General features: G+C 39.8%; 2 long non-coding RNA genes across 3 annotated transcripts in view; one reads left to right on the forward strand and one right to left on the reverse strand.

Annotated features, from left to right (window-relative positions):
- The window catches only part of LOC138739460 (uncharacterized), a 44,094-nt gene extending 25,506 nt beyond the window's left edge, over positions 1-18,588 (forward strand). The window contains exon 4 of the long non-coding RNA XR_011342268.1: positions 18,344-18,588. This is a non-coding gene — a long non-coding RNA (uncharacterized lncRNA). The remainder of the gene's footprint in view (positions 1-18,343) is intronic.
- LOC138739459 (uncharacterized) lies at positions 428-23,575 on the reverse strand. Of its 2 annotated transcripts, none has more exons than XR_011342267.1 (4): positions 23,432-23,575; positions 8,166-8,385; positions 7,908-8,051; positions 428-6,566 (listed from the first exon to the last, which is right to left on the reverse strand). It is a non-coding gene; the product is annotated as an uncharacterized lncRNA (long non-coding RNA). The 2 variants fall into 2 exon arrangements; XR_011342266.1 differs by lacking the exon at positions 23,432-23,575 and adding an exon at positions 14,847-14,925.
- Positions 23,576-25,167: the final 1,592 nt, after the last annotated feature.

Consider the following 25,167-nt stretch of genomic DNA (forward strand, 5'->3'; position numbering starts at 1 on the left):
CTAAAATGGAGATGGAGGATGGTGACTTTTTTGAGGTACCTGGCTAGCATGCAAATCACTGTATCTTGATAAACGTGGCCATCAGTCTTGGAAAATGTAAGACAGTGGAAGACTAGGTAGGATATGATGCCTTTGAAGTTTCTCTAGGAGTAGGCTTTTCACAATTGATATGCTTGGATCTCTTATGCCAAGATTCCAGGCCCAGTTCAAGTGGTCAGTGATGAGAATAATGATGCCTGCAGCAAGTAAGTGACATCACCACTAGAGCATCCATTGAATAAGTTTCCAAGTTAATAAAATTGGGGGAAAGGTCCTTTTAGTTCCAGATCATTTTGTGGGCTTTGGAAGGCATTTGAACAATATGTAGATGATCCAATTAAGTACTTTATTATTGAAGTCCCAGTTGATGAAGTAGACAAAGACGATGTGGCAAACAATAATCATGGCTTTTATTAGCAGAAACTCCTGGTACAATAATGAAAGACAATAGGTGCATATACAGTTATATCCAAGGGGAATGTCCTTAACAGTAGAGATAATGCACAGCCAATGTTAGTACAGCAAGGCTCGCCAGAGGGGAGACAGGCAGCTTGGCAGACATTCACCACAATTATCAACATTCTCTCCCTTTAAGAAGCGAGAAAACCTTAAGCAATCCCTTACTAATCACAGAATGCCTGTGGCATAGGGAATACTTAAAGTGGTTTGTGAGTGGAAAAAAAAGGTTGAAAACCACTGGTGTAGGTGAAATAGCCTTTGCATGAACAGTGGTCATTAGATGCTGCCAGATACTGTGAAAGGTTGGCTGTATTAATGGAGATCATGACTGAAGTGCCCAGTCCAATTATTCAATTGGCATAAGAAACAGAAGCAGGAATAGGTAATTTTCCCCTTGCAAATAGGTTCAAGAAAATAAGACTTTTGGTTATTAATGTTTGCCAGTATTCACCCAGAGCAGTGCATATGCTCTGACTACATCCAGCACTGTTACTCTTGTCTCCTTGAAGTAGTTCTCAACAATAAACTCAATCAGGGACTCATTTAAGAACTCTTACTTTTGCACTTTATTGATTTCCCCCCCCCTCTCTGTATAGCACAGTCAGTTTGTTTACATTTCTATTTTTGCATGTGTACATTGTGTAGAGTTTTTTTGCACTACCAAGAAGTGGCAATTCTGCCTCATCGCAGGAAAAAAGAATCTCAAGGTTATATGTGATGTTATGTATGTACTCTGGCAATAAATCTAAATCTGATCATTGAGTAATAAAAATGCAAAGACACTTCCATTCACTTGACTTGTTAATACACATTTTGTCATTTAGATATCTTAAATACTTGGATAGCCATTTTCATTATCAAGATAATCATCTTGAAATAAAAAAAAGATTAAAACACACATTAATAATTGATTTTTTTGTCTCTAGTTACTTTGTAATACTGGGTAATACATTGTGGAATAATTGAAGGAGAATAATTTTATTTGCACTCTGAAGTAACATTTTCTATACACTGCTAAATTAAAATTTGCAAACTGGAAAACCACTTCACCCATCAAGTCATGGTGTGATTCTTCAGCTTCACAATCAGAATCAGTATTCCGCAATCTCAGCCCTCTATCGGGCTGAAACAGTAACCTATTTCTAAGTCCACACAAGCTATCTGATCTGACCCGCATTCAATGTTTTAATTTCAATTTTCCAGAATATGCAGTATTTGTTATGTATTCTAGCCGGTTGATTTTAATTTTGGAAATTATCTTTTGGATTATAGTCTTTGTAGGTACAAGAAAGTATTTTGTGCAAGAAAAAGTACATGAATTTAATTTCTCTTGATGGGACCAATATAGTTTTCATATGATGAGTTCATTGATGCAGTTTTCCATGGTGCATGAGATTCAAGGCTTCACACAATTAATGTGGAGAAAGGCCTCTTCTTTATGCCTCAGTGAAGGCAGAGCACATGAAAGAGAAATTACATGTCAAATTTACAGATTAAAGTGGGTCTGGGCCTCTTGGAAGAAAATGCAAAGACATTTCCATTCATTTGACTCGTTATACACATTTTGTCATTTAGATATTTTAAACACTCAGATAGCTGTTGAAAGAATTAGAATCAACCCATCAGTCAAGGAGTAATTGAGTTCTCGAGGCTCAGGTCATAATGGGGTTTATGATTACTTTTGGTCAGTGAGAGTATTTGGAGTTTTGATGGGTTTGATGGCTGAGAGTGGAGCTCATAATTTGGTTTTGGTTGGGGTGTGAAATTATGGAAGGATGTGGGCTTTCAGAGTCTGAAGTTCTCTGTGTCAGGGCCTAGTGCTGGAGTGGGCCTGTTTCATGGACGTCTGTTGTAAAAGCCTGGTTCTGCATGAATAGCCAGACAAGTGGAAAGTATGCAGAGCATACAGTCATGGTTACATGCTACTGGACACCACTTCCTATGTCACGATGCCTCTTTGTGCTCGTGAATTAAGTGCTTGGAGGAACTGGAATGAAAATATCTGACTTCAAGTTCTGCATGGCAAGTCTAAGATTTTCCGTAACAGCTTTCTGACAATTGTATCACACATGGCACATAAATGTTGAACATGTAATGAAAGTTCTCTATCATTTTATCAAAATATAAAGAGCTAGGGGAATGAGCATTTTACAGTGGCATCATCAATACCAACGAATGATTTACACATTCATTTATTTATTTACAAATAATGTATTTCCAAATCTACTATTGAGCTATTAATTGGAGACAATAGTGTATGGTTTAGGCAATATTATAGTGTGGACAATAGCTATGATCTATTGCTTACTTGCAGCCTTCCAATCTTATGCTGACCCATACGAAATTTAAGACATAATCTATTGCATTTTCTGACTTCAGCTGAAAAATTTCCAAGATTTTCTGTTATTGTTTCAAATTTCCTTCATCTACATTTTTATTTCCTATTTTACAGTCTGTTTGATCCACATTCTTTTTTAATAATTCAAATAGTTAAAGTTAGATTTCAACAATGATGGCATTGTCTCAGTGGTGACAGACTGCTGCAGCAGGTAGTCCCACTGCTTCACAGATCCAATGACTTGGATTCATTCCTGACTTTCGGAGCAGTCCGTGCAGTTTGTATTTTTTCTCCATATGACCACACGGGATTCTCCTGGTTGCTTCCAATTTCCTCCCACACTCCAAAGTATGTGCTAGTGGGTAGACTAATTGACCACTGGCATTAGAGAAATCAAAGTTGATGGACATGCGAGAGATACTAAATTAGAAGGATGTAAGTGTGGAATGAGAGTTATGGGATTGCTCTGAGATCAAAAAGCGAAATGGTCTCCTGTGTTGTATGAAAAATAGGAAATATGAATGATTACCAATGTTCCCTTTAATTTTTAGTAGTCAGTGCGTACAAAAATCTTATGTTGTGTAAATGTTTTTCCTGCTACAAAAGTATGTGAGAACTGAATGCTTGTGCAAATGTAAACTTGAAATTGTTGAGATTGCTAAGAACTTTGATCTCCCCTGGGTTTGATCATTTTCGCTCTCGCTCCTCTGAACTCAACAAATATAATGATTAATTACTACATTATTTTAGGTAACTAATCTATTGTGCGCACAGCGATGATAACATGTCTTTTCCTTTTAGGTTTGTCGCTACAGAATATGGGAAAACTATCCTTTGTATTTGGTGTAAACTAAAGAATGATGTTGGTTATCAGGGGTTATTCTAAAATTCCTCTATTATTCACAAACTACTAGCACATTCCTTTCATCACATTCTGTGTGGCTCAGAATCAGATTCCTTCCAACAAATCTTCCCCACATTTTTACTCTTCTTCTCTGGCTGTCACTGAGGATCAAGATTTACTTGCTCTCACTCTCCCACCTGCACCTAGTTTCCCATCCTCTCAGCTCTCTCCTCAACACACCTCCTTTCTTCTTCACCCCACCATTTTATTATGATCGCAATCTGAAGCTGAACTGGATAAGAAGACAACCATTAGCTCATTGCAGCTGTTCCTCTAGTGTAGGCCATAATATTATCGTAAAATAGCAAAGCCTGTTTTAACCTAATTTTCTTTAACAGGGACATCATGATGCCATCCTTGCGTATTATATTCTGCAAAAAAATTTAAATGATATACTTTTTTCTGTCCCACATATAAAGGATGTCTGTCATCTTCTAATGTGACTTATTTCTGCTACTGCCAAATTAATTTGTAGTTTATAACAGAAATTTAAAAACAAAAGAGTTTGTAAATTTTCTTCCAAGCCAGTAAAACTTTCTGCCTTCTCCTCTTCTTTATCCTTTCACCACGGAAAAGTCAGCCTATGTCCTAATCTATTGGTAGTTTGACATCTGAAATGTTTTTCAGAGCAAACTCGCTGTCTCAACTGTAAGGATAGGAAGTTTAAATGATGCAAAATATTCCTGCCTACTTCCTTACCTCCACTTTCCCATAACTTTATCCTTTCTAAGCACCACCAATCCCTCTGACCAACCTATGTTCTCCTCTAGATTGAACTCTGATTTATTTTAGTTTATTTTCCCTTTCCTCAATCGATGACTGTTTATTTTTAAAAATATATATTACTACTCAGTGAGCCACAACATAACCATTCCAATTTTCTACTTCCCATCCCATTTCTAAAACTTTATTAGTTCAATGTAAGTTGCAGGACACAAAATAGCACAGAACACAAAGAGGGCAATTATATCAATTAATCCGAGCTGCTCCACTGCAGCATTCTCCCACCTGATTTTATCCAACACGATCAATGAACTCTGTTCAATACTTCCTTACAATTTGGAAATGTTGTTCTGCACTCTAGGTCTGATTGTAAGTTTGAGAAGATATTCTACTTCTCAAATTTGGCTAAGTATCATGAAGATAAATAAAAGTTAATATCAAGTCTCACACATTAGACTACCAATTAATATTTAGGGAAGTTAAACTCCAACTGATGATTAAATACTTAATCTTTGTTCAGCAAACTTTAACTGTGGACATGAAGTCCATTGTTGCTTGTCCAAGTTCATCCTTGCATCTGCACATCACACACAAAGGGCCCCAGATGTATGAAGTGGTTTTGGAAGACATGTTGGATTGGCCCGCCTTATCTCCTATAGAAGCAGGTTTGATAGTGCCTGTGTGGCCTGTTTCACCACAGGGGTCTGTAGTCCCAGACTGGGATTACAGACTTTGAGTCAACCATTCATCCCAATGGTACTAAACCTTTACCATCACCACAAGCTCAGGATCCTTATGCAGGCTGATCCTCCAAACACCCTGCCAGACAGCCAATCACAGGTACTCACTGGTGCCATCGCCTTGACACACCCTTTTCCCAAGTCCAAGCCTCTCTCCTCTCCAAATCACTGGACCAAAAGTCTACATGAGACCAATGTACAGAAGGAAGACTTTCATCGTGCAGGGGAAATTAAATATTGCCTGATGCACTGGGTACGGTTGAATTTTTCAGATCAGATGAAATATTATTTATTGTCATGTTGTGAAACAGAAATGAAATATTATACAAAATTGCCTTCAGTCTGCCTTGACAGACAAAGATTCACCATTAGCATTGCCCAGCCCCCTTACAGTCAGAGAAAGAGAAGCAAAAGCCAGTCCTCTCAGACTCACTGAGTGTCCGTGGATTCGCCTCCAGAGCTCACGCAGCCTCTGCATGACCTCAAAACTCCAGTTCGGTTCAAACCATTGACATCCTGAGCCCAGGTCCAAACCTCCAACATGATGAGGAACACTTCAGCAGGAGCCTTCCTCAGCATCCGCTTGAATTCTGGTTCCAATACTTGGTTCTCATGAGCCAGCCTCCAGCTGCCTGGTGTGAGTCCTTTGACCTCAAATTGCCAGCAGCCTGCTTCCTGTGTGAGTTCCTCACCCGCAAGTCGCCAACAACTTGTTAGTTACTTGCGTTTTCTGGTGCCCTACGCCAGTTCTTTGCTTCCCTGGAGTCTACATCCCCTTAATGCTGCCGAGCACAGGTGTTTCCATCTTGGCCCAGACCCCGCATTTTCAGGATTTTAAATAAAACACCATTAGCTCTCTTAACAGGCCATTTAAAGCTTGCAGGGAGCCTTTGGCAGTTGGACTGGGTGGTTGGACCCAATGGGGAAGCGCTGTGTCTCCGCTCCACCCAGATCCACAGCACCAATGTTTTGCTGCCAATCTCTCAGGTGAAATAGGATATACTGATCAACAACCATTTAATGAGCACCTCCAGGAATTATTGAAATTCCATGTAACTGAAACTGTTTGCCTTTGCCAGTTTGCTTTAAATTGAAAATATTTACCTGGTTCACTCAGATATCAATCTGTGATGCAGGTGACCATCCTGATGCAAAGGTGGACTCGTCATTTCCTCCTACTTCATGTGTGGGAATGCTGATGTTTTTCTGGTGTTTTTGATCAAGTATCAGACTGGTCAGGAAGCTATTGATTTGCATTTTGGAAGTATCCCAGGAGCCATCAGAAATGGGGATATCTGGTAAATGATGCTTAATGTAACCTGCTGTATTAGTATCCGCAATGAAGATCATCCTTTGTTCAACTCTGAAAGTAACGAGATGTCACATTTATTTCATTTCATTTTTGTTTCTATTATAAATCTCACTTCTTGCTTCTATTCTCCAAAGGAAGTTTTTTACATTAACACCCTTTCTCCTGGCTGGAAATTGAACTCTCTCACTTGCTTTGCCAATGTGTTAATTTTCCCCAATTCATTAAATGATGGCATAACGAAGTTCAAAGTGCAGATTTATTGTCAGCACACTTACATGACATCACATACAATTCTGAGATTCCTTTTTCTCCTGTGGGCCGGGCAGAAATTCTAATTGTTAGTAGGTACATAAAAAAAGATACATATACAAAAGAAAGAAATGTAAACAAACAAACTGTGCAATATGGAAAAAATTTAGGTAATAAATAATGTGCAAAGTAAGAATCCTTAAATGTTCTTGCGATGCACTGTAGTGACAGTGAGAGACACAAGATTCAAGGACTGAAACAACAGGCTTTATTCAGCTTAAAGTCTCTGCTGTGGCAAGCTGTGCCTTGCTCCTGAGTGACTGACTGCGAGAGGGGCTGGATGTGGCTTATATCCTGAGCGGCTGATTGGCAGCTGACCGGGTGGGGTTTGGTCCATTCAGGTCGACTGATTGACAGCCAGCCAGGTGCTGTCTGTCCTCCAGTGATCTTCCTGCAGGTACAGTGGTCTCCCCCTGCAGTATCACCACATTCACCCCCTTCACTAAAATTGTCTTGGAGGGGACCACGACATGATGCATCCAGCAAGTATGCTTTTGATGGTGGACCTGTAGATGTTGTTGAGGAATAAGGGGCCATCAAGTGCCACCATACTAACTCAGATATCATTATTGCACTATATTGACCCAAGTTGTTCTCTTATAAATTATTTAGGATCACATAATTCCTTCAACTTCTGTAGCTCTGCAATTCTTCCTGCATTTTATCTAATTTCCACCGAATTCTCCATTAATCTGACTCCTTGCTGTGCCCCTCACTCTTGACCTCCCACCGTGGGGGGTTAGTTTTGGCCTTGTGTTCAAATCTCCTTTCTCACCTTGCAATCCTTTCCCTTTCTCAGGTATTTGCTATAACTCTGACCTTTCAGGTCATCCCCATAAACATCTTGCTGTGATTAATTTACCTTTGATTGTGTCCTTATCTTTGTGTTAAACTATTTTAGCAAACAGTACCAAAGTGTTGAACTAAAATCGCGTGAAAATAGATTTTACACCAAGGAATCAGCTAACAAGCATTATTTGGAACTCCTTTATAACACTTAACTTCACTGCAATTAACGTCAGTCAGAAAATGATTTATTATTTAGATTTATTCTATTGATTACCATATCAAAAACAAATTTACCTTGACAGTAGTGTAGCTTTTCTTCCCCTAGAGGGGGAGGGGAATTCCATTCGATGAATGTGTTCTGAATGGTACTTCAATACCATTGGCATCATCTGCTCCTTTTTGACTTTTCTTCCTTCTTTGGCTCTTTAGTAGATGTGCCTGTTTTAATTTTTTTTAATGAAATAATCAAGATGAGATTGTCCATTGAGGTGGATTGCTCTTTTTGGAGAAATTATTGCATTTAAAGATGAAAATTAAAATAAGCATACTGGCCTTTGATCATTCTGACACAAACCATGTTCTCTTGGCCTTCAGTGTTACACAATTCCTTTTTGTTGCCAATGTGCTTGACATTGGGAAACCATTATTTTGTTTCTTCTGCCTCAAAGATTCTCTCTTGTGGAATCTCATTCTACTTCTTTTGTTTACATTTCTGCCACTTGTAGCCACGTAGATGTCTGGTCTCAAGTTTTGCTCTTCCAGTTCCTAGTCCCTATGGTCCAAAAAAATGAACTTATCAATGTGTCTGATAGTGATATGGAAATGTAATTTTGGAATTCATCTTGGTCATAGAATTATACTGCACAGGAGGATATCATTCAGCCTGTGCTAGTTATTAGCAATATACCAGTATAAATTTTTAAAATTTAGACATACAGCATAGTAACAGGCCATTTTGGCCAACAAGTCTGAGCTGCCCAATTTACACCCCATTAACTTACACCCCCATTATGTTTTGAATGGTGGGAGAAAACCAGAGAAAATCCATGCAGGTACGGGCAGAACATATTGACAGTACAGGATTTGAACCCTGGTCTGGTCCCAATTGTTGGGTCTGTAAAGGTGTGCTGATTGCTACACCAACCATGTCACCCATTTTCTTCTGCGTGATATAGGTTTACAAATTTACACCAAACCATTATTATATGTTTATGTTTTCTTGTGAAGGATATATATATATCTCAAATTAGATTTATGCGGGAACAAAACTCTCACCCTTGCCTCCATTTGACTGTGCCAACATCAACCTTTAAATCTGAAACTCTGATGAATGTCTCCTTACTGTCAGGGAACATAAGAAAACAGGAGCAAGAGTGGGTACTCAGCCCTTCAATCTTTCCCTGCTATTCAAAATAATCAGCACCGAACTATCCAGGATGAATCTCCTCTTTTGTGCCAGTTCCTTGTAGCTTACAATACCCTCATCTTTCAAACATTGGTCCACTTTACTTTAAATACCCTTAGTAATTTAGCCTTCACAGTTCTCTGGGGTGGAGAATTCCAGAGGTTCACCTGTGAGAAGATGTACCAGAGATTCACCTGTGAGAAGATGTACCCATACATATCAGTTTCAAATGACTGTCTCTAAATCTTTCAGCTGTGTCCCTTGTTCAAAACTCTCTCATGAATGGAAGCATCCTAAGGCATACCCTATTAAGCCCCTTTTATCTATTAATACGATAATTTCCCCATTCTTCTGTTTCTAAGAATATAGATCTAATTTATTTATTTGTGATAACCCATTTACCCCAAGAATTTGCCTGGCGGATCACTTCCAGGAGCAAGGTATAACTTAACAAAGGGGACTAAACAAAGCTAAAACTCCAAACAGACATCACAAATACACTGGACAATTCCTATGATCATAAGAAATACTTCTATGTATTTAAGCTCCAACTCTCTTGCCATCATGTCCAGGTGCATCACAGCTTCCAGCTACATATGGAAACTTCTCTTTCTAAGACTGCAGAAACTGTAGCAGATATTAAAGGACCCATCCCACCTCAGTCACACTCTTTTCACCACCCTTCTATCAGGCAGAAAATACACGTTTGAAACCACAAAGCTCCCGATTCAAGGACAGTTTCTTTCCTGCTGTTATCAGACTCTTAAATGTATCTCTTGCTGGCAAAAGATCCATTGATTCTTTCATTGTACTTTTCTCTATACTCTGCACTATTTCATTTGTTTAACTCTACTCCTTGCACTGCTGTACATTCATTTGGTATCCTTGCACTGCCTGCTATATGATATAACTTCTCTGGATAGCACAGAAAACAAAGCTTTTTCCTGCATCTTATTACGCATGACAACACCAATTCAATTCAATTATGCCATTTGCCTTCCTAATCACATGGGACTTTCACCAATCTCCCTCTGCCCATTGATTTGCATTGGCTCCCAGTCCAGCATGAACAGCATCTCAACATTAAAATTCTCCTTCTGGATATCAAACTCCTCCAAGGGCTCACCATGCCCTCTTTCTGCAACCTCTTTAAGCTCTACAGCCTTAGAAGAAAGTTACATTTTCAATCCTGCGTGCTCTCACAATCACAATCTCCATTATTGGCTCTGCCTTCAGCTAACATGGCTCAAAACAATATAAAAACATCTAAAAAACGTGGCAGATTTCCATTCAGTCTACTAAAAAGATTTAGTCTGCCATGAGGTTTGCAAAGGCGCTGTGATCTGCACACTACCCCTGATGACTCAGCAGGCATCGCTGATGAAGGTGTTTTGGGCAGATCTGGTGTTGAGGGCATAAGAGGGGTCTGTGTGGGAATGTTCATCCTCTTCAGGGCACCAGTCTCTCCCTCTCTCTCTCTCTCTCTCTCTCTCTCTCTCTGGCAAAGTCACTGGGGAACATTCTTCCACAGTAGTCTGTCTCACCATTGGAAACTCCATGGACAATAGACAATAGACAATAGGCGCTGGAGTAGGCCCTTCGGCCCGTCGAGCCAGCACCGCCATTTTACAGATCATGGCTGATCACTACCATCAGTACCCCTTTCCAGCCTTATCCCCATAACCCTTAACTCCTTTGCCCACTAGAGTCTTGTCTAACTCTCTTTTGAACATAATCAGCGAATCTGCCTCTACCACCCTCTGTGGCAGAGCATTCCACAGATTCACACTTCTCTGAGTAAAAAAATGTTTTCTCATCTCCGTCCTAAAGGGCCTACCCTGTATTCTTAAACTATGCCCTCTCGTCCTCGTCTCCCCCATCATTGGGAACAAGTAATCCGACTTCACCCTGTCTATCCCCCTGATAATTTTGTATATCTCAATCATGTCCCCCCTCATCCTTCTAAACTCCATCAGATACAAGTCCAGTTTTTCTAGCCTTTCAGCATATGTCAACCCCGCCATCCCTGGAACTAACCTTGTAAATCTGCGCTGCACACCCTCTATAGCTAGTATGTCCTTCCTCAAAATTGGAGACCAGAACTGGACGCAATACTCCAGGTGGGGTCTCACCAGGGCCCTGTACAACTGCAGAAGGGTGTCTCTGTTCCTATACTCCAATCCCCTCTTTATGAAAGCCAACATGCTATTAGCCTTCTTCACAGCTTTCTGAACCTGCATGCTAGTCTTCAGTGACCGGTGAACAAGTACTCCCAGATCCATTTGCTCCTCCCCACTCCCTAGCTTGTCTCCATTTAAATAATACTCAGCTTTCCTATTATTGCCCCCAAAATGGATAACCTCACATTTGCTTACATTGAACGTCATCTTCCATTCAGCAGCCCACTCCCCCAACCTGTCCAAGCCCCTCTGCATTTTCCTGACATCCTCCTCACACCCCACACCGCCACCCAGTTTCGTGTCATCTGCAAATTTGCTCAAATTATTCATAATCCCCTCATCCAAATCATTTACATAAATTACAAACAACTGAGGACCCAATACCAATCCCTGCGGCACTCCACTTGTCACATCCTGCCATCCTGAAAAAGACCCGCTTACCCCAACCCTTTGTTTCCTATTTCTTAACCAATTTCCTATCCATGTCAGCACCTTACCTCCAATACCATGCTCCCTGATCTTGCCCACTAGTCTCCCGTGCGGTACCTTATCAAAGGCCTTCTGGAAGTCCAAATACACCACATCCACTGGCTCTCCCAAGTCCACCCTCTTTGTCACATCCTCGAAAAATTCCAGAAGGTTCCCTTAAGGAATCCATGCTGACTAGCCCTTATACTGTCCGCATCTGAGTATTTATCATGACACAAGCGGACATGGTCCTGGTGCCTGTGGAAAACGCGTCCTTCAGTCAGCTTAACAACATAGGAGACAGGCCTACTCTGCTTAAGAATAATCCCAGGTAGCCATTGCTGATTGTTTCTCTCATAGAGTGTCATCTGGTTTTAACTGTCTTTCTCACGTATGTTTATCATGTCCCTTTTTCTGCTTTTCCTGCTTTCTCTCCACACTTGCCTTCATGTCTGGGCAACGCAGGGACAATCTTGACTTGGGCCTACCACCCCATCAGCATCTCTTCAGGAGTGCGTGCAGTTGTAGTCTGCGACACAAGGTATTATTTAAACAAGAAACGTGAAAGCTTGGTGCTAAGGGAGTTTCCTGTCATCCTCTTCAGGCCTTCCTTCACTGTCTGAACAGTCCACTCAGCCAAACCATGTGAGGCTGGGTGGAAAGGGGCGTCTGAATGGGATGAATGTCATTTTGTTGCATGAACTCACCAAACAGCTCACTGGTAAACATCGGGCCATTATCAGTGTTGGTCAGGCAAACCCTGGACTGCAAATACTCGCCTGAGTTTGTCTATGCTTGAATGGGCTGTAATGTTGCCCATGATGTGAGCTTCTATCCATGCTGCAGACTCAATTCTGCCTTACATTTGGCATAACGCTTTAGATCCTCTCCTTCCACGATACTTGGCCATCCTTGTAAAAGGCAAGACATGACTTGAAACAGGACTGGTTCTCTCTCTGTCCATTGCTTTACAGGTGTCTCTGACAGCCTCTCCAATGAAAACAGCATCTCTGGAGGCACATATGTAGTATCCAGACCTCTGGGGGGATTCCATCCATTCCTGCTGCTTTGCCACTTGTCAGCCACAAACGAGCCTGCAGCTGACGTGGACATTTACCCCCTCCATAAATCTTCGTCCGCGAAGCCAAGCCAAAGAAGAAGACAGATTCTATCACCAATGTGTATATGTACATATGTACAGATGGTAGTGTAGGATGACTGTGATTGGCTGAGAGTGTAGCCACACCTACTGGCAGGTCTTAAAGGATTGCTCCTAGCCAGACCAGGTCACTCTGGACTGGTCGACCTACTTATGATATGCTCCAGTCTTTTAGTTAATAAAAGCCTTGATTTGGATCAACAAGTCTTTGGTTCTTTCGACGTGCATTACAATTGGGTACTCCTCCAGACCTGATTCACCGTAAATTTATAGTCCCCACTCATCCTCACCATTTTGTCTGCCTTCAAAACTGGAACAATGGAGCTGGCCACCTTGAAAACTAGATGGACTCAATGATGCCGAACTGCTGTAAATGTTTAAGCTCCTCCTTGACCTTATCTTTTGTGGCGTAAGGCCTTGGGCTTAAAAAAAATGTGTTGTGGCCTCAGGGTCAACATTGAGTTTCACTGTCATGCCCCTAAATGTGCCCAGCTCATCCCTGAGATGTCACTGTTCCACTGCAGAATGTTCTCTGCGGTATGTGCAGACTTAATTTCAAGCCAGTTGAGCTGGTCTTTGCAAAGCCAATCGCGGCCCGAAAGACTGGGCCCGCTACCATTAGCTCTCATCAGCCTGGCTTCTGGCTTCTGACCTTTGGCTGAAATATCTACATATAACACCCTAAATGAGGTATAGATCCTGAGTTTGAGCTTTGGCGGGAGGCAGGTTGGACCCCCATGTCCCACTGTAGGCCTCCTCACTAATGACCAATGCTGTGGCCCCTGAATTAATCTCAAACGTAATATCCTGTCCTCGGACAGTGACTGTGGCAGAATATGGTTCAGGTCATTCCCCATCTGTCCCTACTCCAAACATATTGTAAGCACACGCAGTCTCTTCATCTGCTTCTTCTAAGTGACTGCTGGAGCCGTTGAGTTTTCCTCTGCCCAGCCTTCACTTTACCCTTTGAACCCCTGCACTTCTTAGCTAAATGTCCTTTCTTTGCCACACCCAAAGCAGACAGTGTCTTTGAATTTACATTTATTTGCATCGTGCATCCCTCCACACCAAAAACATTCCACCCTCCTTTCCTGTTTACCAGTCTCCCTCCTGACTTGGTACATTGCTTATGACTGTGACAACCCCCCCCTCCACCCCCCCCCCACCCCCACCGTCCCATGTCTGGATATCCTTGGCATTATTAGCAGCCATCTCCATGCCTTGAGGAATCTCTAGGGGTTTCTTGAAAGTCGGCGGTGTGGTTTCCCCCGACAAGCCATATTGTATGGTGCCATTATTAATTCCGTATACCAATCTATCACGGAGCGCATCATCTAATACTGCCTCAAAATCTCAATGCTCCAATAGAAGTAGAAGCTCAGCACACAATTGGCCACACACAGACTGTGCTGGCTTCTTGAAAATGCCGTGAAACTTAAACTGTTGGACGACCACAGAAGGTTTCAGAGCTTGACTAGTTCATCAAATGGAATTTCCCCTGGTTTCTGCAGTATAGCTAACGTCTTTATTAACTTGTAAGTTTTGTTTCCCCACCCCCCCCTCCACACACACACACAGACACACACACACACACAGACACACACACACACACAGACACACACACACACACACACACACACACACACACACACACACACACACACAGACACACACACACAGACACACACACACAGACACACACACACAGACACACACACACACACACACACACTCAGGAGAATAGAACACTTCTTAGCCTCCTCAGTAATTCCATTTGCACAGAAAAAGTTTCCCAACTATACACAGGCCAATCCTCATTTCCTTCCATGAATTCACCGATAATCCCGAACGTACCCATCTAAATGCACAGCTGCAGTTCAAGATGGGCCAACACTGCCACAAAACCAGTTCACTTCATCGCCAAAAATATGTGTTAACTTCTACTTTGAGAAAGAACCACTTAGCAACTTCAAACTCAAAAGAACAGCATTATCTGGAGCAGTAAAACCATAAATACATACACAGAAACTTGTCTTCTACCTCTGTTGTTTCTCCACTGCACACAGCATGGCCTTCAAGCAATACACAAGGCACACAGGAGATAAAGAAGACAGACAGGAAGTAAACCCCTCCCAGCTTCACTTTAAAAACAACAATAACCTGCAACAAAACCAAATCCAGTGCAGTAGGAGACAGCAAAGCTTCACTCCCAGATGAACTCAATGCCTTCTTCACCTGATTTGACCACCAAAACAAGGAAGAGCCACCTCTGCGCACCCCATGATGATCCCCCACTGTCAGTATTCAAAGATGGCATGTGGCTGCCTTCAGGGAGAGAGAATCCAAAGAAAGCATCTGGTCTGGACAAAATTCATGGCCAAGTCCTGAAACACTATGCTGAACAACCAGGGACACTTACATCCATAGTGATGAGAGGCTGGTGTTTGAGCACATCAGCTCTAGACTGAGCGGCAACATGAATCCGTCCAATTTCCCAACTGCAACAACAGGTCCTTGGCAGATCCCTTCTCACTGGTTCTACACAAAACCTTTGGACACCTGGACAGCAAAGACACATACACTGGGATGCTCTTTATTGACTACAGTGCAGCATTCAACATCACCCCCTCAAAACCAATAAGCAAACTCTAGGATCTGGGCCTCAATAACCCAACTGTGTAATTGGATCCTGGATTTTCTCGTCTCCAGACCTCGATCAGTGATGATTGGCAAGAACATCTCCTCCACCATCTTCATCAGTTCCAGAGCACCACAGGGTTGTGTACTTAACCTCCTGCTCTACTAGTTTTATATCCATGATTGTGTGACTCGGTATGACAACAATACCATCGACAAATTCGCTAATGATACTACGGAAGTGTGTCAAAAAAATTGGATGATGAGTCAGAATACAGGAATTGAAAACTTAGCTGAATAGTGTACTAACAACAACCTCACACTCGATATAACCAAAACCAAGGAGCTGATCATAGACTTTAGCAAAGGAAAACCAGAAGTGCATAATCCAGTGATTATTGGGGGATCAGAGATGGAGAGGGTGAGCAAATTTAAGTTCCTCGTAGGCACTATCTTGGAGGACCTTTCCAACACACTAACATTATCGTGAAGAAAGCAGGTCAACGTCTCTACTTCTTCAGCAGTTTGATGAGGTTTGGTAGGACATCGGAAACTTTGACAAAGCTTTACAGATGTGTTGCAGAACGCGTGCTGACTGGCTGCATCGCAGCCTGGAATGGGGACACCATTACCTCTAAGCAGAAAGCCCATCAAAATGTCACGGACACAGTCTATCACAGACAAAACCCTCCACACCATTGATAAAATCTACATGGAGTGCTGCTGTCATAGAGCAGCAGCCGTCATCAAAGGTCAGGAAAGAGCTGTATGTGCCACAAGGCTCACACCATCTGGTTCAGGAGTAGTTGCTATCCCTCCATTATCAGATTCTGGAACAATAAACTCAATCAGAGGCTCACTTCACAACTCTTACTTAGTACATTATTTATTACTGAATATTTTTTCGGTATTTGCAGTCAGTTTGTTTACATTTCTATCTTTTGGATATGTATCTTTTCTTGAGGACAGTTTTTTTACACTAGAAATTCTACCTGGCCCACAGGAAAAAGAGTCTAAGAGTTGTATGTGATGTCATGTTGTGATGTCTGACAATAAATCTGAACTTTGAAATTTGAACTAAATCACCAACAAAAAATAGGTTCAACATATCTCTGGGCCGTTGCTGAATCTGTGAGTTTTACTTAAGGGTTCTACATTATGCCCAGAAGGAATATGCAACTGCAGAGGCTGCAGGAGTGTTGGCGGCAAATCCTTGGGCACTCACTGCTTCTGAAGATGTGTTATAGAAAGCGTGCTGACTGGCTGCATCGCAGCCTGGAATGGGGACACCATTACCTCTAAGCAGAAAGCCCATCAAAATGTCATGGACTCTCAATTGCTTCTTCTTTCCCTACTGTTAGGGGCACTGGATAATGCTGCTACAAGCCCAGAGGACCCCAAAATCCAAGACCAATGGTTACTTAAACAAAGGTTGCTTTTAATTATCTTTAAAAATATAAACAGAATCACACTTTAACTTGTCACAATTGACTTCACTAACCTAACTTAACCCCCTTCTAATTCTAAGTGCACATGTATGTAATGTGTGTGTAAGTTTAGAAAATTCTTTGGTTCACAGTCCAATCTCACTTCTCATTCCTCCTAGTTCACTGGCCACAGGTAATTCTTATACTGTGCACAGAATTTAACATTTATAAAGTTCACCAGGCTTTGGTGCTTGAAAGGTTCTTGTCGGTTTTCAGAGAGAGATTTGTTGTTCCAGGACATCCACAACTGATTGCTTTTTAATCAGTTACTTCAGTGTCTTGCTGATGAAACTTGCCCCCTCAGGGTTCTCCAAATGATCACCTCTTTCTTTCAGGTCACCACAGAGTTCCTTTTTGTTTCCCCTATTTCAAGTGAAATATTAGATTGCTAGTCCTCTCCTCTTGCATGAACCACAAGGGCTTTGACCATGCTGAACTAAGCAGTCACATCCCGTCTTCCAAATGGGGTTTTCCACAAGCTTGCCAGCTTGTCCTGTTCCAGTCCCAGCTGCTGCTGCTGACTGTTGCACTACAAAACTGAATTCTCTCCCTCTCTCTCTCTCTCTCAGAGAAAAAGCCTGTTTTTCTCTCTCTGCTTGCAAAAACAAATGACCCTCTTAGAATAGCAAGTTCCACTCCAGACAGCCTGTGGCTCCGATGAGATCTTTCATCTGTTACCTTTTTGTAAACAACAATCCATGAGTGAAATCTCTTGGGTACTCTCCAAAGCTTTTGCAAAGGCATGTCTAGCATGAGGAGAGTTCCAGCGTTTTAAATGAGATCTGTTTGGAAGTGTTTCTATGTGACCTACACTAAAAAACTTTCCCCAATTTATCTCCCAAAAACATACCTATAATCTGTCGCAATACTCATGGTTCTGTTCGCCTTACATCAGACGTAAATTGAAAGTTTATTACATTTTTAATGGATTATTACATGACAATAAAAGGAACCTTGAACCTTTGGACCTTTGAAAGAAAGAGGGAGTCAAAGAAAGGTTACTGCCAATTAATGTTATCCAGCAACGCAAATTGGACATGAGCTTGTGTGGACGTTGCATTCAACCATGAACAGAGCTCAGGGGATCATGGAGTTTGACATTTTTCCAATATCAGAATGTTAATTTGTATCTCAACTACTTTTTCTTGTCTCTCTCAAACCTTAGCTACTGCTTGAGCTAAGGATATCTGTAACTTTCAGTTTCAAACATTTTAATTGATCCCTTTCTCTTGGAATGTAATTCTTCTTTTCTACATGTCATCTGTACATCCATCTAGAATTGTACCGTTGCTATAGGATTGGACTGTAAAACATTATTTTTAAATGTAAATTAGTGTTATGATGCATAACATGCATGTACGCTGACAATAACTCTGAACTTTAAATTTTAACAGGCTTCTCCGTCCCATGAGCCCAATCACACCCATATGAACAATTCACCTACTAACACTGAACATCTTTGGAATGTGGGAGGAAACTTTAGCAGCTGGAGGAAACCCACGCAGACAAGGGGAGAATGTACAAACTCCTTACAGACAGCACAAGATTCGAACCCCAGTCTCTGGCACTGGGATAAGTTTGCACTATCTGCTAAACTAACTATGCTGATGAATAATATGTTTAAAAATGAATTAAATATCTGAGGAAAATATTGGGTCCTACTGGTGTTCTTTTGTGAACTTTTTTTTAATGCAACAATATCCTTTTAAAACTAACTTGCCAAGGCTGTAAACAACATTCCAAACCTGACCTCAAGAATAGATTGGCTGACTGTGTACCAAAAATAGTAAATCAAGATCAAACTGGATTTATTAAGAAAAGACGAACAGCGGATAATGTCTGTAAATTTATTAATCTAATTCATGCAGTTCAAGGAAATAAGAAGCCAACAGTGGCTGTAGCTTTAGACGCAGAAAAAGCCTTTGACAGGGTAGAATAGAATTATTTATTCAAAGTATTACAGAGGTTCAATCTACCAGAAAAATATATTAATTGGATTAAAGCATTATATAATGGACCATTGGCGAAGGTAACAGTAAATGGATATGTATTGAACCAATTTAAATTAAGTAGGTCAACTAGGCAGGGATGTCCACTATCTCCCTCACTGTTCTCTTTAGCAATAGAACCATTGGCAGAACTGATAAGAACAGAAAATAAAATAAAAGGGTTAAAAATAAAGGAGAAGGAGTATAAAATCAATTTATTTGCAGATGACATCATAGTATACTTAATAGAATCAGAAATATCAATAAAAGAACCCCATAAGAAATTGTAGGAATATGGAGAAATATCGGGGTACAAGATCAACGCAAATAAAAGTGAAGTGATGCCAATGAGCAATGCGGATTATACAGAATTTTAAAAAGAATCACCATTTAAATGGCAAACAAAAGCAATCTGATACCTAGGTATTAGATTAGATAATAATTTAAGCCACTTGTACAAACTAAATTATCAGCCACTAATAAAGAAATTGCAGGAAGACTTAGAACATTGGAAAGAATTACCGCTAACGTTGATAGGGAGGGTAAATTGCATTAAAATGAATGTCTTCCCAAGAATACAATACTTATTTCAATTGTTACCAATTCCCTTAACAGAGAAATTCTTTAATGAACTAAAGAGAATAATAAGGAAATTTTTTATGGAAAGTGGGGAAAACCGAGGATAACATTAGATAAATTAACAGAGAGATACAACCAAGGTGGTTTGCAGTTGCAAAACTTTAAAAATTATTATAGAGCAGCATAGACAAGGGGATAGTGCCGGAGGATTGGCGCATTGCGCATGTGGTTCCGTTATTTAAATAGGGTTCAAGGAGGAAGCCTGGCAACTATCGGCCTGTAAGTTTGACGTCTGTGGTAAATTCTTAGAGATAGTACTTATAAACATCTGGATAGACAGGGTCTGATCAGGAGCACTCAACATGGATTTGTGGGAGGAAGGTCATGTTTGACCAATCTGATTGAATTTTTTGAAGAGGTGACTAGGAATGTGGATGAGGGTAGTGCAGTGGATGTTGTCAATATGGACTTCAGTAAGGCCTTCGATAAGGTACCACATGGAAGGTTAGTTAAGAAGGTGCAGTCTTTAGGTATAAATTTTGAGATAGTCAAATGGATTGAACATTGGCTGAAAGGGAGAGGCCAGAGAGTGGTAGTGGATAATTGTCTGTCAGGTTGGAGGCCGGTGACCAGTGGTGTGCCTCAAGGATCTGTATTGGGCCCATTGTTGTTCGTTATATACATTAATGATCTAGATGATGGGGTGGTAAATTGGATTAGTAAATATGCAGACAATACAAAGATAGGTGGAATAGTGGATAATGAAGAAGGTTTTCAAGGATTGCAGAGGGATTTGGGCTGCTTAGAAAAGTGGGCTGAAAAATGGCAGATGGAATTTAATGCTGATAAGTGTGAGGTGCTTCATTTTGGTAAGAAGAATCAGAACAGGACATACGTGGTAAATGGGAGAGCATTGATGAATACAGAAGAGCAGAAAGATTTAGGAGTAACGGTACATCGTTCCCTGAAGGTAGAAACTCACGTGAATAGGGTGGTGAAGAAGGCTTTTAGTATGCTGGCCTTTATCAATCATTGCATGGAATATAGGAGTTGGGAGGTGATGTTGAGATTGTATAAGACGTTGGTGCGGCCTAATTTGGAGTTCTGTGTGCAGTTCTGGTCGCCTAATTATAGGAAGGATATAAACAGAGTGGAGAGAGTGCAGAGAAGGTTTACCAGAATGTTACCTGGGTTTAAGCATCTAGAGTATAGGGAGAGATTGGACAGATTAGGTCTTTATTCTTTGGAGCGTAGAAGGTTGATTTGATAGAAGTATTTAAGATTATGAAAGGGATAGACAGAGTGGATGTGGATAGACTATTTCCGTTAAGAGGAGGAAAGATTAAAACAAGAGGACATGAGTTAAGAATTAAGGGGCAGAGGTTTAGAGGTAACATGAGGGGGAACTTCTTTACTCAGAGAGTGGTAACCGTGTGGAATGAGCTTCCGGGAGAAATAGTGGCGGCGGAGTCAATTGTATTATTTAAGAAAAGGTTGGACAGGTATATGGATGAGAAGAAGATGGAGGGTTATGGGCATTGTGCAGGGAGGTGGGACTAGAGAGGGGTGTTTGGTTCGGTGTGGACTAGAAGGGCCTAATGGCCTGTTTCCGTGCTGTAAATTGTTATGTTATGTTATGTTAATTAAGGTATTTATCAGACTTTTATCAGACAAGGGAAAAACCAGACTGGATTAAGATAGGGCTAGATAAAATAGGGGTGAAGGTACCTGAGCATATACTTTATAAGTGGGATGAAAAGCTGGTACGATATAAAAGCTCACCAGTATTGCATCATTTACTCAATATATGGAAGAAGATTCACTTAGAAAGGAAAAAAACAAATTACCAAATACCAAAATTATTATTGACGAAAAATCAGCTAATCCCTTTTACAATAGATAACCTTTCCTTTAGAGAATGGGAGAGAAAAGGAATTAAAAGAATAGAAAATTGTTTTTTGGGGAATAATTTATTAACATTTGAACAAATGAAGTATAAATATGGAATAACTCATGGTACAATGTTTGCATATTATCAACTGAAAGCTTATTTAAAGGATAAATTGGGAAACAGACTGAGATTACCAGAAGGAAGCAGCTTTGAATATGTGATTACAGACACAATGATAATTAAAAGATTTATAATGAACATGTACATCACGCTGCAAGAGAAGGAGAATTATGAAATAAAATATAAACTCAAACAAAAGTGGGAAAAAGATTTAAACATGAAGATAAAAAATGAAACATGGGAAAAGTTATGGTCTGGAACTATGAAGAATATAATAAACACAAGGTTACGCATGATACAGTATTCATTGTGTGATGACATTGTTTAATGGTTTTATTGTATTGTATATGTTGAATGTTTAATGGGTTTGGAGGGGGGTGGGAAGAGGGGAGGGAAGGTAGGGGAGAAAAAAGGGGAGAAAATGCCACTGTGTATATCTAAGAGGGAAATGTTTGTACGTATTTTGATTGATATGATTCACAGTGTGAAAAACAAAAAAAAAAATTTAAAATAAAAAAAAGAATATCTTCTGTAAGGTAAGGATAGTTTGTTTCAAAGCGCAGCCAAGATATATGCCAGTACAGAGCTAACCTTTTTGTGAGAGCTCCTTATGGACAGGAAACATCAGTGAATGATGAATAATCCCACCTAAATACTTTTCCTGTTCCACAGACAGTACTTCACGTAATCTTTTCCCACCTTTGTTACTTCACATTTATTCTCAAAGTATCAATGTGTGATTTTTCAGTCCATTCACCTAACTGATCTGAACCTGTCTCTAAATTATCTGTGTCATTGTCCTTATCAAGCCAGCCAAATTACAAAGCCATAGATAAATAGTAAGGAGAGGAAGCTGTGAGAGAAATGATGTTGGCATGGGAGATGAGCAAAGAAAAATGCTGCAGAAAATGGTGCTTATTGCTTCTGATCCACATTTAACACTGAATGAATATGCAACATTCAAGTGACGAGAAATTGTCAGCAGGTGGTCGACTGTAAGACATCTCAGCTCGGAGCAACTGAGTTTCAAATGGAGTGGGTCAAGTAAAGAATAGGATTATGATATGAGGGTTATTGTCATATATAGAATAAAATCCCTGGTAAGGAAATAAATGACAATTAAATAAATAAGAATAAACAGAAAATTAAAGTTTAAAATTTGTGAATGTTCTCTGAAGCAACACACAACCCCTTAGTGAAGATGAGAGGAAACATTCAGCCAGTGGGATGCCCTGGTCATGCCCTGCCTGCAGCAGCTGTTTGAATAAAATTTGAATAAAGTTGGATTTGAATAAAATGGTGACACCCAGGATGCTCGTTCTGGGGCAACTCTCCCAAAGTGTCTCCCTATCCCTGCCTGGTAAGAGTCTTTATCTTTATTAGTACATTAGTAAGGCTTTATCTGTAAACTTGGGAGGGGGGTGTTAATTATGATGGCAGCATGGTCAGTGTGGTGGTTAGTTCAACGCTGTAACAGGGCCAGCAACTGGGGTTCAAATTTAAATTTAAATTTTTTAAGATATGGGAATTACCTGATTAAAGTGAACTTTACATAATTAAAGATAATGACACTGATTTTTTTTTCAATTTACTTTACATTTTGAACATTTGTCTTTTTAAACTGTTTATTCTTCATGCAGGTGTATTAATTAGGCATTGTAAGAATGAGTCTCAGGAGGGAGGTCACATGACGGCGTAGGGAATGCAGCACTCCCTTTTGACTCTCGGGGATTTTAATTTTAAAATGTGCTAATTAAGTTAAGCTTTTACTATTAAAGTTAATTTAAAGTCTTTTTAAACTATTACTAACTTTAACTATAGCTTTGCTGAAAAAAGAAAAAAACGCCAAAAACTACAGCAAAGGAAAAATGTGAACTGAAGAGAGAAAAAGAACCTGGGCCTACCTTTTCAATGAAGTCGGCTGTCAGAGTTCTTCCTCAATCTGCTGGAGACAGCCCTAGAGAGGGACCGCCTCACAGAGCCATCCCTGCAGCTCCCCGCAAAGATAGCACTGTCCAGAAAACTACTTCCACACAGCGGGTGCACAAGGAGTCGCACAGGTGCATTGCAGATGAAAATGTTAGGGGAAAAAAAAAATCTTCATCCCTCTTAAAGGGACAATCCAGCACTCCAGGTCTGCAAGGAGAAGAAGACTTATCTGGTATGAAAGAGGATTCTGGTGATCTTACAAGTGAAGATGAAGATACAACTACAGAAGAAGAATTTAAAGGCAAGGCAAAGTTTTTTTTAAAGAAAAAATGGATAAAATTGAAGCTAAAATTGATATTCCTGCAAATGCAATGGAAAATAATTTAAAATTTTTAACTGGAGAAAAACAACAAGTTAAAATTGATTTAACTAAATCAATAAATAGTGTTTCACAAAGAGTTGATAAATTGGAAGAAAGAATTCGAGATGATCGTGAAGAAGTTCAATGTATTGAGGAAAGAACAAATGTTAATGAGGACTCTGTTACTGTCTTGGTTTCTATGAATGGAAAACTGTTAGAGAAGGTTGATATCTTGGAAAATTATAGCTAAAAAACATGGGCCTTTGAATTATGAAGGTGATAAGATTTTTTTATCCATATCTGTGTCAAGCTCTTTGAAGAAAAGGAAAGAGTTTAATCTGGTTAAGAAGGCTCTATACGATAAAGTTATAGATTTGTGCTGCGATATCCAGCTACTTTGAAAGTCTTCATTCCAGATCAGCAGAATGTCTTCTTCACCAATTATATTCAGGCCGAAGATTTTGTTAAAGATCTGCCCATGGCTCACCTCCCACTGGCTGAATGTTTCCTCTCATCTTCACTAAGGGGTTGTGTGTTGCTTCAGAGAACATTCACAAATTTTAAACTTTAATTTTCTGTTTATTCTTACTTATTTAATTGTCATTTATTTCCTTACCAGGGAAATTATTTCTTTTAATGGGGAATGTGTTTTTCATTTTTTTTCCCAGGAGTTGGGGGTCGTGTTTGTTAGTTTTCTGATGACGACATGTGTTTTTGTGGTTTGACTGTGACCCGTAAAATGGAGGGTGGTAATGTTAGTTTTTATGGCATTTTGGGCAGGGAGGAATTTTTTTCCATTCTTCAATTTTTTTCAATTTTACAATTTTATTTAATATTTTTATTTTGAATAAGTTCAGTGTTTTTGGATTGCAGATGATGACACCTCAGACCATTCTAATTTATGGGAATTCTTCCTGGATAGGACTGTATATTAATAATTTGGGAAATAATGGCTAAAACAGTTAAGATATTAAGTTTTAATATTAATGAACCCATAAAAAGAAAGTAGGTATGACTATATATATTAAGAAATTAGGGGTAGATATTGCCTTTTTACAAGAGATTCTTTTAACTGAAAGTGAACATTTAAAATTGAAAAGAGATTAAATATTTAGGTATATATATTGATACTAATTTGAAAAATGTATATAAATTAAATTATATTCCATTATTTAAAAAGATAGAGCAAGATTTAAAGAAAATGGGTTAATTTACCAATTACATTAATTGGGAGAATTAAATGTATTAAAATGAATAATTTCCCATGACTTCAATAATTATTTCAAACTTTACCCATATCTATACCCCATAAATTTTTTCAGGATTTAAATAAACAAGTTAGGAAAATTC

This window comes from Narcine bancroftii, chromosome 7 (assembly GCF_036971445.1).
Source record: "Narcine bancroftii isolate sNarBan1 chromosome 7, sNarBan1.hap1, whole genome shotgun sequence".
Classification (NCBI taxonomy): Eukaryota; Metazoa; Chordata; class Chondrichthyes; order Torpediniformes; family Narcinidae; genus Narcine; species Narcine bancroftii.